General features: G+C 48.3%; 2 long non-coding RNA genes across 3 annotated transcripts in view; one reads left to right on the plus strand and one right to left on the minus strand.

The window, feature by feature from the left end:
- The window catches only part of LOC123479196 (uncharacterized), a 47,284-nt gene extending 45,421 nt beyond the window's left edge, over positions 1–1,863 (minus strand). Inside the window, exon 1 of the long non-coding RNA XR_011651347.1 lies at positions 1,644–1,863. This is a non-coding gene — a long non-coding RNA (uncharacterized lncRNA). The remainder of the gene's footprint in view (positions 1–1,643) is intronic.
- LOC123479198 (uncharacterized) lies at positions 1,298–4,635 on the plus strand. Of its 2 annotated transcripts, none has more exons than XR_008427159.1 (3): positions 1,298–1,605; positions 2,074–3,528; positions 4,145–4,635. It is a non-coding gene; the product is annotated as an uncharacterized lncRNA (long non-coding RNA). The 2 variants fall into 2 exon arrangements; XR_006654737.2 differs by having other exon boundaries at positions 2,074–2,378; positions 3,334–4,635.
- Positions 4,636–14,420: the final 9,785 nt, after the last annotated feature.

The raw sequence follows: 14,420 nt of genomic DNA on the forward strand, positions 1-14,420 counted from the left end.
TGATCTTGGTACTCATTGATAATCCTTGTCTGAATCTGTAAATTCGTTAGTTTCCCTCCCAACAATGTAAACCAAAGAAAGCTTGCCCCACATAAGGCTACAGCACCAAAACAGCTTAAACAGCGATTAGCGTACACAGTAGGAAGAAGCTGTGTCTCTTACCCTTAGAAGACTTTCTCTTCCCTAAGAATCCTCTCACCTAACTCGTCAGCCTGTGGAGACCAGGCCTGGCTGGGTGGGTCCCAGTGACTGGAAGTTAAACACCTGGGAAAACACCGGTTGTGGAGCCTGAAAACAAGCACCAGCGCCATTGGTGGGTCAGGCGCAGGGGAGGGGAAGTGCCAGGGTGAAATAAAGCAAACTAAATATACAAGGGAGTGGCCCCCCAAAATGGAATTTATTTATAAAAAAATTGTGCATTTGTTCTTACATGTTTAAAATTAGTGACCTTCAAAATACCCTCCATGTGATACAATACGCCTATGGAGACTTTTTTCCACTGCTCAAAACAGGTTTTGAACGTGTCAATTGTGATGCCTTTTAGTGCTTCTGCCTTTTTTTTTGTTTCACCTCTTCCACATTGGCAAAACATTTCCCTTTGAGGAATTTTTTTTTATCCAAGGAAACAATAAAAAGTCACTCAAGGCGAGATCAGGTGAATAGGGAGGGTGGGGCATGGGGTTCATGCCGTTTTTGCTCAAAAACTGCTGAACACTCAGCGTGGTGTGGGCAGATGCACTTGTAAATCGCCCATCATGAAATGGGCAAACTCATTGAGAGTCTTCAGAAAAGAAATTAACTGAAGCCGAACACAGCCTCTCACACCACCACCAGCTGGTGCACTGATACAGATGGGTTCCTAGAATACTCACCTTAGTGGGGGAAGCCTGAAGACAATTCTGATTTTGTGAGGGTTTTGGGGGGCTTTTTGGTACCCTCTCATATGTGAAATTAAGAGCAGGATGAGCTGAAAAAAGTACTTGAGGCTGAGGTGAAGATCCCAGAAGATATGAGGGACTCATGGAAGGTGAGGTAGAGACGCCCCTCAGAGAACTAGCAGAACGGGGAGCATCTGCCATTTTTGAGGTCAGGCATCTTTGTTCTCCTAGCAAATGCTTGTTGGATGAGAGTGGGGCAGGTCCAATGGAAGGAGTGGGAAGACCAAATGATGCCCGAAGGTGCGGTAGCCAGGTGTGGGACAGGTGGAACTCACACCATACACCATCCAATCAGAGAGGAGGGTTAAGGTCAGAAGCCAAGGAGGATCAACAATTCGCAGCCAGGTAGGAGAGAACCCATGAAAGTGACCACAGAGCCAAGCGCTGCATAGGGAGGAAAAGCTGGCCTTTCTCGAAGGAATTCTATGAAGGTAGGGTTTGCAGGAAAGTGCAGCTTCCGTCTGCAGACTAAGAAGGAGGTGTACATTACAGGTGCTCCCAAGCAGGGCAGGGACCCCAGCACTTCTGTCCCACCTGTCCCCGACCACCTGCACCAACACTTGGACCTGCAGGATCCCGGGGAAGCGCATTGTTGGAGCTGGTGACAACCTGCGGCAGTGGAGTCTGGCTCTGCTCTCCCAACCCCGCTCTGCTCCTGCCCCTCCCGGTAAGTGCTGTAGCAGCTTCCTGCAGTTTCCCCGTTACCTTAGCATTCGGCACCTGGAAGAGATTAGCGTGGTTGGCAAACCTGGAGAGCTCATTGTGCACTTCCTCCTCAATGTGATTTGTCAAAAAAAAAAAAAAAATGGTGAATGAGATCAGTTCCAGCACTTTCCCTAGAGATCCATGTAAAATCTACAGAGAAGTGTTCATTTATCACTACCCCGGGGTTTCCTGTTTTGAAGCTGACCTGTTCTTGGCAGACACTCCACCCTGGTTTCATCACACTGAAAGACCTGGGCAGACTTAACTCTCTCTCCCCCCTCCTCTCCCGTCCTGCCCTGCTCCTCTGCGCGTCAGGCACTTGGGCAGGACTCGGGTCTCTGGGGACCTGCAAGGCAGGGGATGTGGCTCAGCCACTTTCTAGTCACCTCCACTTTGGTCTCTGAATTATTCGTACCCATTTCTTTCCTAGGTAACATTTCATGAAAGTTGGGAAACCACTCCCTTCATATTTGGGGTGCAGAGAAAATGCAGTCCCCACTGGACAAAACTTCCCCTGGTATTCTTGGAGACAGAGCGATCCTCAGTGTGGATTGTGGCTTGCAAAGAGTAAACAGATCAAGTTCAAAAGTCAACTCCTGGCTGGTCCTGAGCTGTTCAGGAAAACAATGAGAAAAAGTCATAAAACGGTGAAGGTGAATAAGGGAGCTCTATCCACGGCTGCCACTTAGAAAACCGGCCAGGGTGTTGAGCTCATGTCCTTCTGCACTAAGTCAGGTTTGTAACTTGACCTTCTAAGGGTACTTGCTGGTCCGCTCAGGTAATGAGTAGTGATCCCACGTTCCTCTAGTCCCAACACAGGCATGCCTCACTTTAAGGGAGCTTTGTAGCTAAATTCTAATGACAAATGCCATAATGGTGGTGGTTCTTCTACCCCTAGCCTAGTTCCGCAGCTTCTCCTAGCACAGGCCCCGGCCCCAACTGCGGGTGAGCACGTGATCCAGCCTGTCCAATCGTGATGCCCTATTCCCCTGCCCTGGCGCCATGCAGCCTAGAGAGACCTAACACAATTAAAACACAGGCATGGTGAGCCTGCTGATTGCCTACCCCAATATGCATTTCCATCTTACTCCTTAGTAACAGAAGTCCAATCTTTTTAAATTGCGGTGAAATTCACACAGCAAAGTTCACCATTTCAACGTGTATTTAGTTCGTCGACAAGGCTGTGCACCCATCACCACAACATTTTTGTTTTTAATTTTTCACTGGAGGACATGCTTATTGATTTCAGAGAGAGGGGGAGGGAGGGAGAAAGAGGTAGAGAAACATCGACTTGAGAGAGAAACATCTGTTGCCTTGTGTACACACCCCAACCTGGGACCAAACCTGCAACCCAGGCATGTGCACTGATGGGGAATCGAACCCGTGACTTTTCAGTTTACAGGACAACACACCAACCAACTGAGCCAGCTAGCGCATAATTCCAGAACATTTTCGTCACTCACTGAGATTACTGTATTTTATTGAGGGCCACAGAGCTGCCCGTTGTGAGACTTCCTTGCTCGAGTCGCCCTGTGGCGAGGTGTGGCTTTGTGAGGAGCCAGCACCTGTAAGCAGATGTGTGGGGGACTCCCAGGACAGCTCCCTGAAAGGAAGTGGCACGCTGTCTCCTCTCCTGTTTCTTTCTTCCGCTGACCTCGAACATCTGCTGTTCATCTGCTTTCTGCCTCAGTGTGGTCAGTACCGGTCATCTTTAGGAGGAGTTCCCGCTGCCACACGCTACTGATTAAAACAAATCGCAGGCCCAGCACTGGTCCACCCGAGGGTGTGAAGACAGCAGCGTGGCTCTCTGGAGAGGCACCGATGTCACCGGCTGCCAGCCCTGCCCACGGTCCTGTGTGGGCTCAGCAGGAGATCCATCCCCGAGGTAAACCCACCTGTCCTTGCCGACAGAACTTACTGTCTGTCTCCGAGGGGCGTTAACCTTGACCACTAGGGCCCCCTCCTTCGGCTGACGAACCCATCTCTCATGGCTGATGGGCCATGTTACATGTAGTACCCTTGAAAACACGCGTATGCAGCGCCCACTCTCTGCCAGACTTTGACCTAAGCATTCACATGGTTGGCTCATGGAACTCACTCATGTGACCCTAAGAGGTCAGAATCATCATCTTTTTAGAGATGAGAAAACGCAGGCACAGGGCACACGTATTTTACTGTATGGCACTTTGTCCTAAAAGAGAGGAAAAAATGCATGGCGTGAAATAAATGCACATCCTCCTCCCACTCCTGTTCTCCCACCCCCCACTGCCACTGGAGCTCCACAACACAGATGGGACGACTTAAACAACAGGAGCGTCTTTGACCAGTGCCCTACGGGTTGTTTCCAAACTTCTGCTGTTATACAGAATGCTGCAATTGTACAATGGAAACCTATACAATTTTGTGTCCATGCATTTATCTGTTGGATGAATTACTGAAAGTGGGACTTCTGAGCCAATGGGCCTGTGATTTGTAATTCTCATGGACACTGCCCTCCACAGATACGGAACCAGTTTGCTACCCACCAGCCAACAATGTTTGAGAGCACCTGTTCTGCTACAGCTTCACCGACACACCAACAATGTGTTACCAATCTTTGCCAAACTGACAGGCAAAAGAAAGGAAAGGTGGGGAAGGAAGGAAGGAAGAAAATAGAACTTCATTGTACTTCGAATTGTCACTTGTAGGTAATGAGGTAGATTGAGCATCTTTTTTACATGTTTTCAGGCTCTGACCCGTCTGGGGGTGGGGCATGTCCACGGGCCATCCCTCTATCTCCAGAGTCCACTGAGCCCCATCCCTAGCTGTCAAGCCAAACACAGTACTTCTTTCCAAATGGCGGCCTTCCCCGGGGGATACGTCAAACCAGAATAGTATGCTTCCTTGCTTTCTAATTTTAATATTTTTATTGTTAACACATGACCCAAACAAAAAAAGAATATACAAAAGAAAACTTAAGTGACCATAACTGCCTAACCTAGAAATAAATAACTTTTTTGTGTGTATTTCCTTAGTTTATTTTTCTAAGCATGGACTTGCTTTGTCTTTTGAAAATGTTGTTTTTAATTTCATTGAAAATACAGGTACACATGCTCATAAAAAAGACAGGACAATTCTGCTCTAAAAAAGGAAGGAACTCCTGACACAGGCTACATGGAAGAGCCTTGAGAACATTATGCCAAATGAAATAACACAGTCACAAAAAAGATACTGTACATTCCACTTACGTGAGGTCCCTAGTGTGACCGAGTCAGAGAGACAGGAAGTAGAATGGTGGTTGCCAGGAACCGGGGAGGAAGAAATGGGGAGTTATTTAACGAGCATTAGAGTTCAGATTTACAAGATAACCGGAGTTCTGGAGACTGGCTGTACAACGACGTGAATGTGCCTCCCGCTACTGCTCCGTACACTCAAAAGCGGTTAGGATAGTACATGTGCGCTGTTGGTATTCCTCCACAGGTTTAAAAAGCATTTTAAGAAACAGATTTGTGACTTTGGGGCGTGAGTACACAATGCCATAGACGCATGATATATCATAGAATTGTACAATTGAAACCCATATCATTTTATTAACCAATGCCACCCCAGTGAGTTTAATTTAAAACAAAAGAAACAGATTTGCATTCCCCCCCTGCTCCCCTAAAAGATAGTATAGATACAGTGCTGGCCCCTCTTGATTACTGGTATCAGCCGAGTGTATGAATTGCTTCCAGAACTTCTCTGTAGACACATAGTGATGGGAACACACAAAAAATACACCCTTGCATTTGGTGTGGCTGTGACTGCGGTGTCAACACCGACGCTGCTGTTTTGGAATCTGTAGCCTGATCGGCAGCACAGGATAAATCCGGCCTTGTTTTGTTGTTGCGCTGCCCTTCCGCTTTCATGCACATTTGTGGGTTATCACGCTTTTACCTTGTAGCTAGTGCTCCAGGAACATCCAACGCCTGCTTCTTTGGTCACATGGGCAAGTGGTTCTCTGAGGATAAAGACCAAGAGATATGATCGCTGGGTTGCAGGCTGTGCGCATGTTAAATTTCACCAGTCTTCCAAAAAGGCTACGCCAATTTCTACTTCACTAGTAATGTTCGAGATTACCCACGCTTACCAGCACTTGCTAATGCGTACCTTTTTAAGGTATAATCATTTTTTCCAATTTAAGTAAACATACACATACCGTGACATGTATATATTTAGGTGTGAATGTATGTACAGAAGTTTTTAATGAAAAAACAGCCATTCCCTGCCCTAAGATTTCTCACCGGCGGGATCTACCTCCCAGAGGCAGGACTGGCAGCTCTTGTAGCCCTTTTCCCTGGTTCTTACCTCCATGGCGAGGAATCCACGCCTCTACTGCTATTTTTCCTTTACTTCTCATTTACAGACATGGTGCACTGACTTCTGTGAGTGAGTACCTACTCTCCCAGGTGCACACCCATCACCCAGCATCACTTTATTATACTTTCTGGACAAATAAATAGTCCTTATTTACAGTGTAATGACTACGCAAGTATTTCTCACTGCTGAGCCAAGCAAGCATGGCTTAGGTTCCTTCTGGCACGGCCCTGCAGGATTCCTAAAGTTCGGGATGGCCTCGGTTTTTCATTCGCTTTATTTCTATTCCTTACCCTTAGTGTCCTATAAAAGCCCTGACGTCTCTGCCACAGGCCTTTCCGTGATATTTTCCATATGCTTCAGCTCATCAGTTCCATGTCTTCCTCCCGGAGCCCCTCAGGAGTCCCCCTCCCCGCTGCTCTCTGAGCCTGCAGGGCTGGGCCCTAATGCTGTGCCGGAGTCCTGGGACTCTTCCTCCTACTGCCAGTGGTGGAAACCGGTTCCTTGTTTGGGACAGCCCATGTTTCTCTCCTTCTCTGTCCCCCCACCCTGGCCCTGTCTCTCTCTCTTTAAATTTCACTCTCTCCTTTTGTGGAGGCGTATCCTCTAGTAGTGTCCCCATAAAAGTCACTGGGGACTGTACTCAGAAAATGTTATGCTTTCGTGAAAAACTATGCACTCTTTACAGCACATCCTTTCAGCTGCCTGATTTTGATTCTGTGGGCGCTCTGTGCCTCTCAATTCCTTGGATCTACTTTCCAAATCTTTCCATTGTAGATAACTGATAGCAATGAGAAGGGAATTCTTACCTATAGATATGCAAATAAATAATCCCTGTCCCTCCCCTCCTCCCATACAAAAAGGCAGTTTCGTATCTGGAAATTTATTTGCATCTAACTAGTTTCAAAATTCCTCTATTCCATAAAAAAGTGTGCTTCCTTGATTTCCTTAAACTGGTTGTAACGTCTTACTGGTCCCCTCGTTCATCGTGAATTAAGAAAGATATTTAACACACATTCATTTCACATTTGTGTGAGAGTCATGATTTTTAACACATAAAAATTATATGTTAAAGCATAATTCTATTATAAGAAGCCTATTTTTCAGGTCACTGAGTCTAAAAATATCTTTGTTCTACCCTTACACCTGATGGATAGATTGGCTGGATATAAAATTACAGGCGAAAAATCCAAGGCCATTTGACGGTTGTCACTTTGCATCTAACTAGTTTCCAGCACGTCTCCCACCATCTGTTTTTGGTTTTTCTTTCTTTCTTTACCCATGGGGTTCAGAATGGATCACATGCCCACTATGACATTCTTCGGTGAGGGTCTCCGGCTTTCATTTTGCCACGCCCTGCAGTGAACCTTCACATCTAGAGACACCCGGCCTTCAGGCCTGGGAATATTTCTTATATTATCTCTTTGGTGATTTTTCTCCTCCAGACTGCCTCTTCTCTCTCTTCCTGGAATTCCTCATGTTTGGATATTAAATGCTTAGGTTGCTCTTCTTTTCCTCTCCGTTGCTCCGCCCCCACTCTTGCTGTTGTATTAATTTGTTCCGTGTTTAGTAACGAGGTTGAGTAGCTTTCCATATTTAATTGGCTGCTTATTTTCTTGATTATTTCTCCTTTTACATGGAATTGTGATGTAAAACAACAGGATATAAACCAGTAACTTGTCAGTATACCATTACATTTCAAAGGACTCCAACTTTGAACAAGATCAATATATACATCACCTAGATGAAATCGGTGCCTTGTTTTACTAGCCACATTTGACACATAGTCTGGCATAGAAGAGTTTCCAACTACGTCTGTATTAAACAAACTCATACTACTAAGTCTTCATCTAGTTCTTCCTCTAGGGTTAAAGAGTAGATGATCCTCTTTAACGCGTTATTCTGAAAAAAGTATTATTGAGCATTTACTATTTGTCCTGTTTAAAGCTGGTAATTAATTTAATCCTTACAATAATTCAATGAGACAGGTACTATGACTAGCTACATTTTGAAAGTACAGAAACCTCTCTGAAAGCTTAAGTGGCTGAGCCAAGATCTGGCTCCACAGAGTACGGTTTTAACCACGGGACAGGGGCCTCTAAAGTTGGCCCAGCTCACGTGCCGATTCAGGCCTATTTATAGTAGCTGTCAGGCATACATTGTTGAGAAGAATTCTAGGGCGGCATTTAGGTTCCATGGAAAAACCTGCCTTGATTGATTAATGATGTCTGCCACAGGCCCAGGGATGGGGAGTTGGGGTTACTTTTTTTTTTAACTCAGCTTAATCATTCCTTAGAGAAAAAGATTATCTTCGGAGTTACACACAGCTCTAGTGCTTTTGAAATTAGGGCATGTTCACATCCAAAGTGTTTAAAGGCTGCTTTGTTTCTTTGCTGTAGCAAGAGAATTCTTTAACTGCCTGTTCATAATTTATCTGAGAGAAACACTGGTAATTAGGCATCTGAGCATTCCTTTGATTCCCTCGCTTCTTCCTTTTCCTGTGGCAAAAACAGAAAGTCAGAAAAATAATCACATTGCATCATGATACCAGCGGGCCATATAAAAAGCCCCGTGATGTTATTTTTCCAATCAGCAGTTTCCTGGGCAGCCAGCATTTAAATCGTTCCAAATACCCTCCCACCAGATCGTTAGAAATGACCGTACCGTTGGTCTCTTTACTAACCCTTCTACGTCCCAAACAGCTTTACAACTTGGCTTCAGCTGCAGGGCAGCCCAACTTTTAAAGGAATTCTATCCTTTCCCCAGAATATCCATTACACAGAACTTAACAGGTCTAAGAGAGGCACTAAGCAATTTTCTCCCATCTCTACCCGTTTTTCAAGGGGCACTTCTATCTTACATTCAGAGCCAGTGTCTATTTGCTTAGGGTCTTTCTAGAAGGTGTTCAACATTCATTTTCCCATCCTTTAAAAAAAAATTTCAGCCCTGGCTGCTGTGACTCAGTGGGTTGAGTGCCAAGCCTGCAAACCAAAGGGTCACCAGTTTGATTCCCAGTCAGGGCACATGCCTGGGTTGCGGGCCAGGTTCCCCGTAGGGGGCACACGAGAGGCAACCACACATTGATGTTTCTCTCCCTCTCTTTCTCCTTCTTTTCCCCTCTCTCTAAAAATAAATAAATAAAATCTTTAAAATTTTTTTCAGTTTAAATAATATCCATTTATCAATAATTCCTGGGATGACATATCTCCTCTAACTACAAGGCAGGGAATTGAGCAGAAAAAAAAAAATCACTGAGAAAAGGGAAGAGGGAAGCTGGTCCAGAGGCAGTTTTCAGGAAGCCAACAAGGTCTGGAAGGAGGCCTGCGGGGAGGAAGTCCTATGATACGAGGAGTGGGTGGAAGCTGTTCTCTCCCATCACTGGTTCCTCTGTCTGTATCAGTTTCTCAAGGGAAATGTGTACACCTAATCAAATTTCGCTGAGTTTTGAAAAGCCGAATGCTAAGCACGAATCTAGCTGAGTCAGGGAAGGGCAATATTGCCACTTCTGGGCGAAGGCTCCCAGGATGAGACATTCCAAAAGGGTCTCCAGGTCAGAGAGTGTTCAGAGCCTCTCTAAGGAACAGTGGCTATAGCTTGGAAAATCCAGGACTCATCTAGGGCACCTGTGTGGACAAGAGACTGGGCCCCTGACCGGAAGCTGCTTGGGTAAGGGCAGCGTGCGTGCTTCCAGCACACGGTGTGGTCGAGAGCCTCCAAGATGGCCCCAGGCCCCCCTCCCGCAGCTTCACCCCCTCCCCCCACTTCCTGAGGTCTCTCCCACTGCCTGCTCCTGTACTCCATGGTTCTTTGTCTCCGTGTCTCAGGTCTGCCTCTTCACCCTCCTCAGGGATCTGTGTCTCTTAAATCCCTTTGCTATAGTATTAGTGGGGGTTCCTCAGGGAAAACATACACACATTCAATCCACCATCTTAACCCGGAACCCGTTCCCTTGGTCTTACTTTTCCGCTGAGATGTTTTAGGGTTGCTTTATTCACTCACTCAGCAAATGTCTCCTGAGCTCCCGAAGTCCTCGAGGCTGGGCTGTCAGAAGGAAGGAGCCCATCAGCTCCCCAGAGCTGACACAGTGGAGGAGACAGAGGAAGAAACTGGCCATCACAATGCAGCAGCATTGCTTCAAATATGGTTCTTGGACTGGCTATGCAAGACTCTCCCTGATGTTTGCGCAGAGAGCGGAACCCTGGAGGTGGAGCAGGAGTGGGCCCAAGGAGGATAAAGCCTTGAGGGGAGGTAGGGGCCGTAGCTGGGGGAGCCTGCCCAGGAAGAGTGTAAGCAGGGGTGTCCAACCTGCAACCCAGGATGACTATGAGTGCGGCCCAAAGCAAAATCATAAATTTACTTAAAACATGATGGGATATTTTTGTGATTATGCGTCGCAATGTGTTGAACGTGTGGCCCAAGACAACTCTTCTACTAGTGTGGCCCAGAGACTTCAAAAGGTTGGATGCCTCTGGGGGGATTCACTGGCTGAGGACTGATTAGGGAGAAGGCAGCCCCTGTGGGCTGAGCCCCGGCAGGAGTGCCCACGGGGGAGACAGAGGGAGCGGCGTGTGCCCTGGAAGCCATTGGGAAGGCTTCAAACAGTCCAGTCTTTCAAAAGTAACGCAGGCACCAACCCTGTCTGATTCCACTTACGTGCGTTCTGGAGAGCGGTCAATCCTTAGAGACAGAAACTAGAATGGCGGTTGCCGGGGAAAAGCAGGAGCTGTTTGATGACTACAGAGTTTCGGTCTTGCAAGATGAAAAGGTCCCGAGATTGGCTGCACAGCAATGTAAATATACTTAATACTGAACACTTAGTGATGGTTAGGGTGGAGGAGTCCGCTATGCCTTTTTTCCCACAATAAAGAATAATTTTTAAACAGTAACACAGAAATCAGAGCCTGTTTCTAACCTTCAAAGGTTCCTTGATTCTTTACCCTTTGTGACCAGGCTGACTCAGGGGACCAGCGTTCCCCGAATGGGGACAGAGCTACAAGGCCTGCTCATCACCGCTGCAGCGTGAGAGACTTTGCCTCCCCGCCCCCTCCACTTACCCATAAACACCCCCAAGTGCCGCATGCTGGTAGACGGCCATCTGAGAAAAACTCAAGCCAGGTCTCAGCCTCCTCCAACCACAACACCCCCTGCCCTCCCAGCACCTCGTATAAAGAAATTCTGCTGCCTCTCCAGCTAGTCAACCAAAGCGCCCCCTTATGCGGCCACGCTGAAACCTGCCAGTTGCTCAGACCTCTGCTTTGTCTCCAAAGGTGCCAGTGTGAGGTTGGGGTCCCATGGCCCAGCCCCTAGAAATTCAAATGGACTCTTGCTACCTTTCATCACAAGATAAACTTTATCCTCTGCTTCCTCGGCTCTCTGAGTGGCCCAGGCAGACGCCCCATGGGTTAGCAGGAGAGTGGGGCCAACCTCGAGGGGACATGGGGCCTCGAGATGGGGTCCCGCTGCTGGGCCTGGCTCTGGGGAGCAGCACAGAAAGGTCTGGAGCTTCATCCCAGAAGTCACAGACTCTAATACAGTGAAACGATTAGAGCCAACACCTGACACCTTCAGTGTGTCAGGAACCCTCCTAAGCCCTTTATACGTGCCAACCGAAGGAATTGTCACGGGAACCTGCGAGGTCAACGCTACCAATCGGTCTCTTTTTGTCTCGTCTACTGGGAGAACGAAGACCATTCTCAGCAACCAGATGGTTGTCATTCCAGAAAGTGCAGGCGTCACGGAGGAGGAGGCACAGGTGTTGCAGAGGGCCCCAAAGGCACCCTGCAGAGGGACTTCAATCACATTAATGTAGAACTCAGCCTCCTCGGCAAGAAAAGAGGCCCTGGGTTGGCAAATGGTGGGGAAATAGGAAGGAAGCGGCCAGGGTTTGCACGAGCTGAGCTGTTGGTATGTGAGGAATATGACAAGGGTGTTCCCCTGGCTTCCGCTACAAGAGGACGTCTGTGGGCTCACTTCCCCATCTCCGCTGCCGTTCAGAAGAACGGGTCTCTTGTTGAAATATGAAATGTCTTGGGTAAGAAATAAACCATTAGTATTTGAGTGAGGCCAGGCATTGCTTGTTCAATATTTCAAATGAGTCAGTTCTTAAGAGACATTGAACTTGTATCAAATTCAGGTTGCTACTTTGATCCCGTGGGTGACAGTTAAAAACGAGGGTACCAGAATGTTTCTGGGCGGTATCTAAGTCTCTGCAAAAGCAACAGTTCAGCAGGATGATGAAGACCTAACAGTAGTCCGGCTATGGAAAAAACAAGATGGCACATCATTCTTAGGACCTTTTCAACATTTTCAGGATGCAATTAAAGTTCTCCTTGAAGAAAAAAAGCACAGGGAGGTGGAACTGCTTGTCCAAGAGCACACTGGAAGTGTGTGACGGAGCCAGCTCCCGACCCGGGCAGGCAGGCGAGCTCCCACACTGGCACCCTTGCCCACCACCAACCTCTCTCCCAGCTGCAGGTCTTCAGATGGCCCTTGAGATAGACGGCCCCTCAGGAGGGGCAGCCAGAAGGGTCCAGGACCTGGCTGAGGTTGGTCACGGTTCCAGACGACCCATGGTATGAAACAGGGCTCAGCCAGCCAGGGCCCTGGGTCATAGGCTGAGAAGCCAGACTCATAAGAGAAGCCGGCCAGGGCCGGGCAGGGGCCCTGATGTGCTGACCCGGGAGTGCTGGGAGTGCTGGGTCACCAAGGCCATGACAGGGGCCCCGGGGCCTCCCCCAGGGCACCTGATCACAACAGCAAACACAGCAACACGGCTGAGCCAGTTGGCCCCAGGCTTCTGGGTCAGGGACCCCAACTCAATGGCAAGGCCTCATAGGTGGGAGGAGGTCAAGGAGCAAAGGGCACACCTGCAAGTACTACCACCCATGGGCCCAGGATGGGGAAGGAGAGGCCAGCAACACGGAGCGGGTGTGGCAGAGTTGTTGGCCACAGCCCACTTAAAAACCACGACACATCTGTCTGAGAACAGTGTGGTCCCCAGAGTAAGGCATTGCTTGAGCTTTATAAGTGCAGGCCCCATGGCTCCCCTCCCGCCTCGCCTCCGCTCTTCCTTGCCATGCCCAGCACCCTCCTGCCCAGGGCCTTTGAATTTGCCAGCCGTGGCCTAGAACCCTCTTCCCCAGGCAGTACAGTAACTCCCTCCTTTGCTCGTTGATTCACTGGCATAAGGCATCCAAAGGGGCCCGGTGACTGTGCGGATTTTCGCTCTGATGGAATCGCTGTTGTACTCCTGGCAGAAGCATCCCTTCTGTGGGCACTAAGGTCTCCAAACGAGCAGGGACAGAGAGCAAAGCTCTTCCTAGCAGACCACTGGGGCAACGGTGAGAGGGAGTGCTCCCTGCCTGCCTGGACTGGGGAACCCTGGCTGTGGAGAAACAGCACTGTACATACCCCGTGCTGATGAAGGGTGTCCTGGAGAACACGCCCCCCCCTGCCAACAGGTGTTGCCATCATCACCAAGTCTTGGGAAGCCATTCCATAATCCGATCACCCCAGCTCCCATTGGATAGGGGGGAATGGGCTACGGCCAATGAATTCCATATACATGGGCCCATTTGCAGTGAAATGGGTTTCTGGTCAGAAGGGACGCTGTGTGGAAGGCGTCAATGGCACTCTGTAAGCCCGTGGATGGTCATGTCAGCAGAAGCACTGTGGGCGGGGAAGGCGGATTGATGACCAGTGTCTGTGCTACTAAGAACCAAACACGGCCTCTTCCCTGGTGGAAGTGGCCCAACGTAACCAATCTGTCACCAGGGAGCTGGTGGAGTACTCTGGGGAATGGCGCCATTTTGTGGTTGGTCTTGGCCGCGGGCAGACGGGGCACCCAGCAGTGGCTACAGCCAGACAGGCCTTGGTGAGTGGGAGAGAGGTAGGTGTGAACAAAACCGACTCCATCTCTGTGTCCTGGACTTCATTCCACTTTTACCTCTGACCAACCTCACTGTCCTTAGCAAGCATATCAAAGCCTGCTATTGATGATTATCTGTGTTCCATACAATGTAACCATCAATATTTTTGTTGGGCCGGAATGGCATGACAATTGAGATGAATATCAAACTGGGGATAGTATTGATTATAAACAATCACCCATCACAAGACCACCAGGAAGCACGGCCCTGGCCTTCCTGCATTCTTTGTTCCTTTGTCTTGTTGATCACCAGCACCTGAGTTATACTGTTGATAAAGGACAGGTACAGCAGTCTGTGGCGGAGAATAATTTGTACAGAACCGCTAGGCCATCTGTCTGTTCCAACCCCACATTTCTGGAAGTATATTACCCTGTAATAAACCCCAATATATTCCATGGCGTTTCCTGCACTGTCTTTCGATCTGAAGATAACTTCTCATGACCATGGCCTCTGTGCCTCACTGTTGGACAGAGTGAAAGTCCATGTTGCCGAGCACACACATAACCTTCACCCC

Source organism: Desmodus rotundus, chromosome 6, assembly GCF_022682495.2.
Source record: "Desmodus rotundus isolate HL8 chromosome 6, HLdesRot8A.1, whole genome shotgun sequence".
In the NCBI taxonomy this organism is placed as follows: domain Eukaryota; kingdom Metazoa; phylum Chordata; class Mammalia; order Chiroptera; family Phyllostomidae; genus Desmodus; species Desmodus rotundus.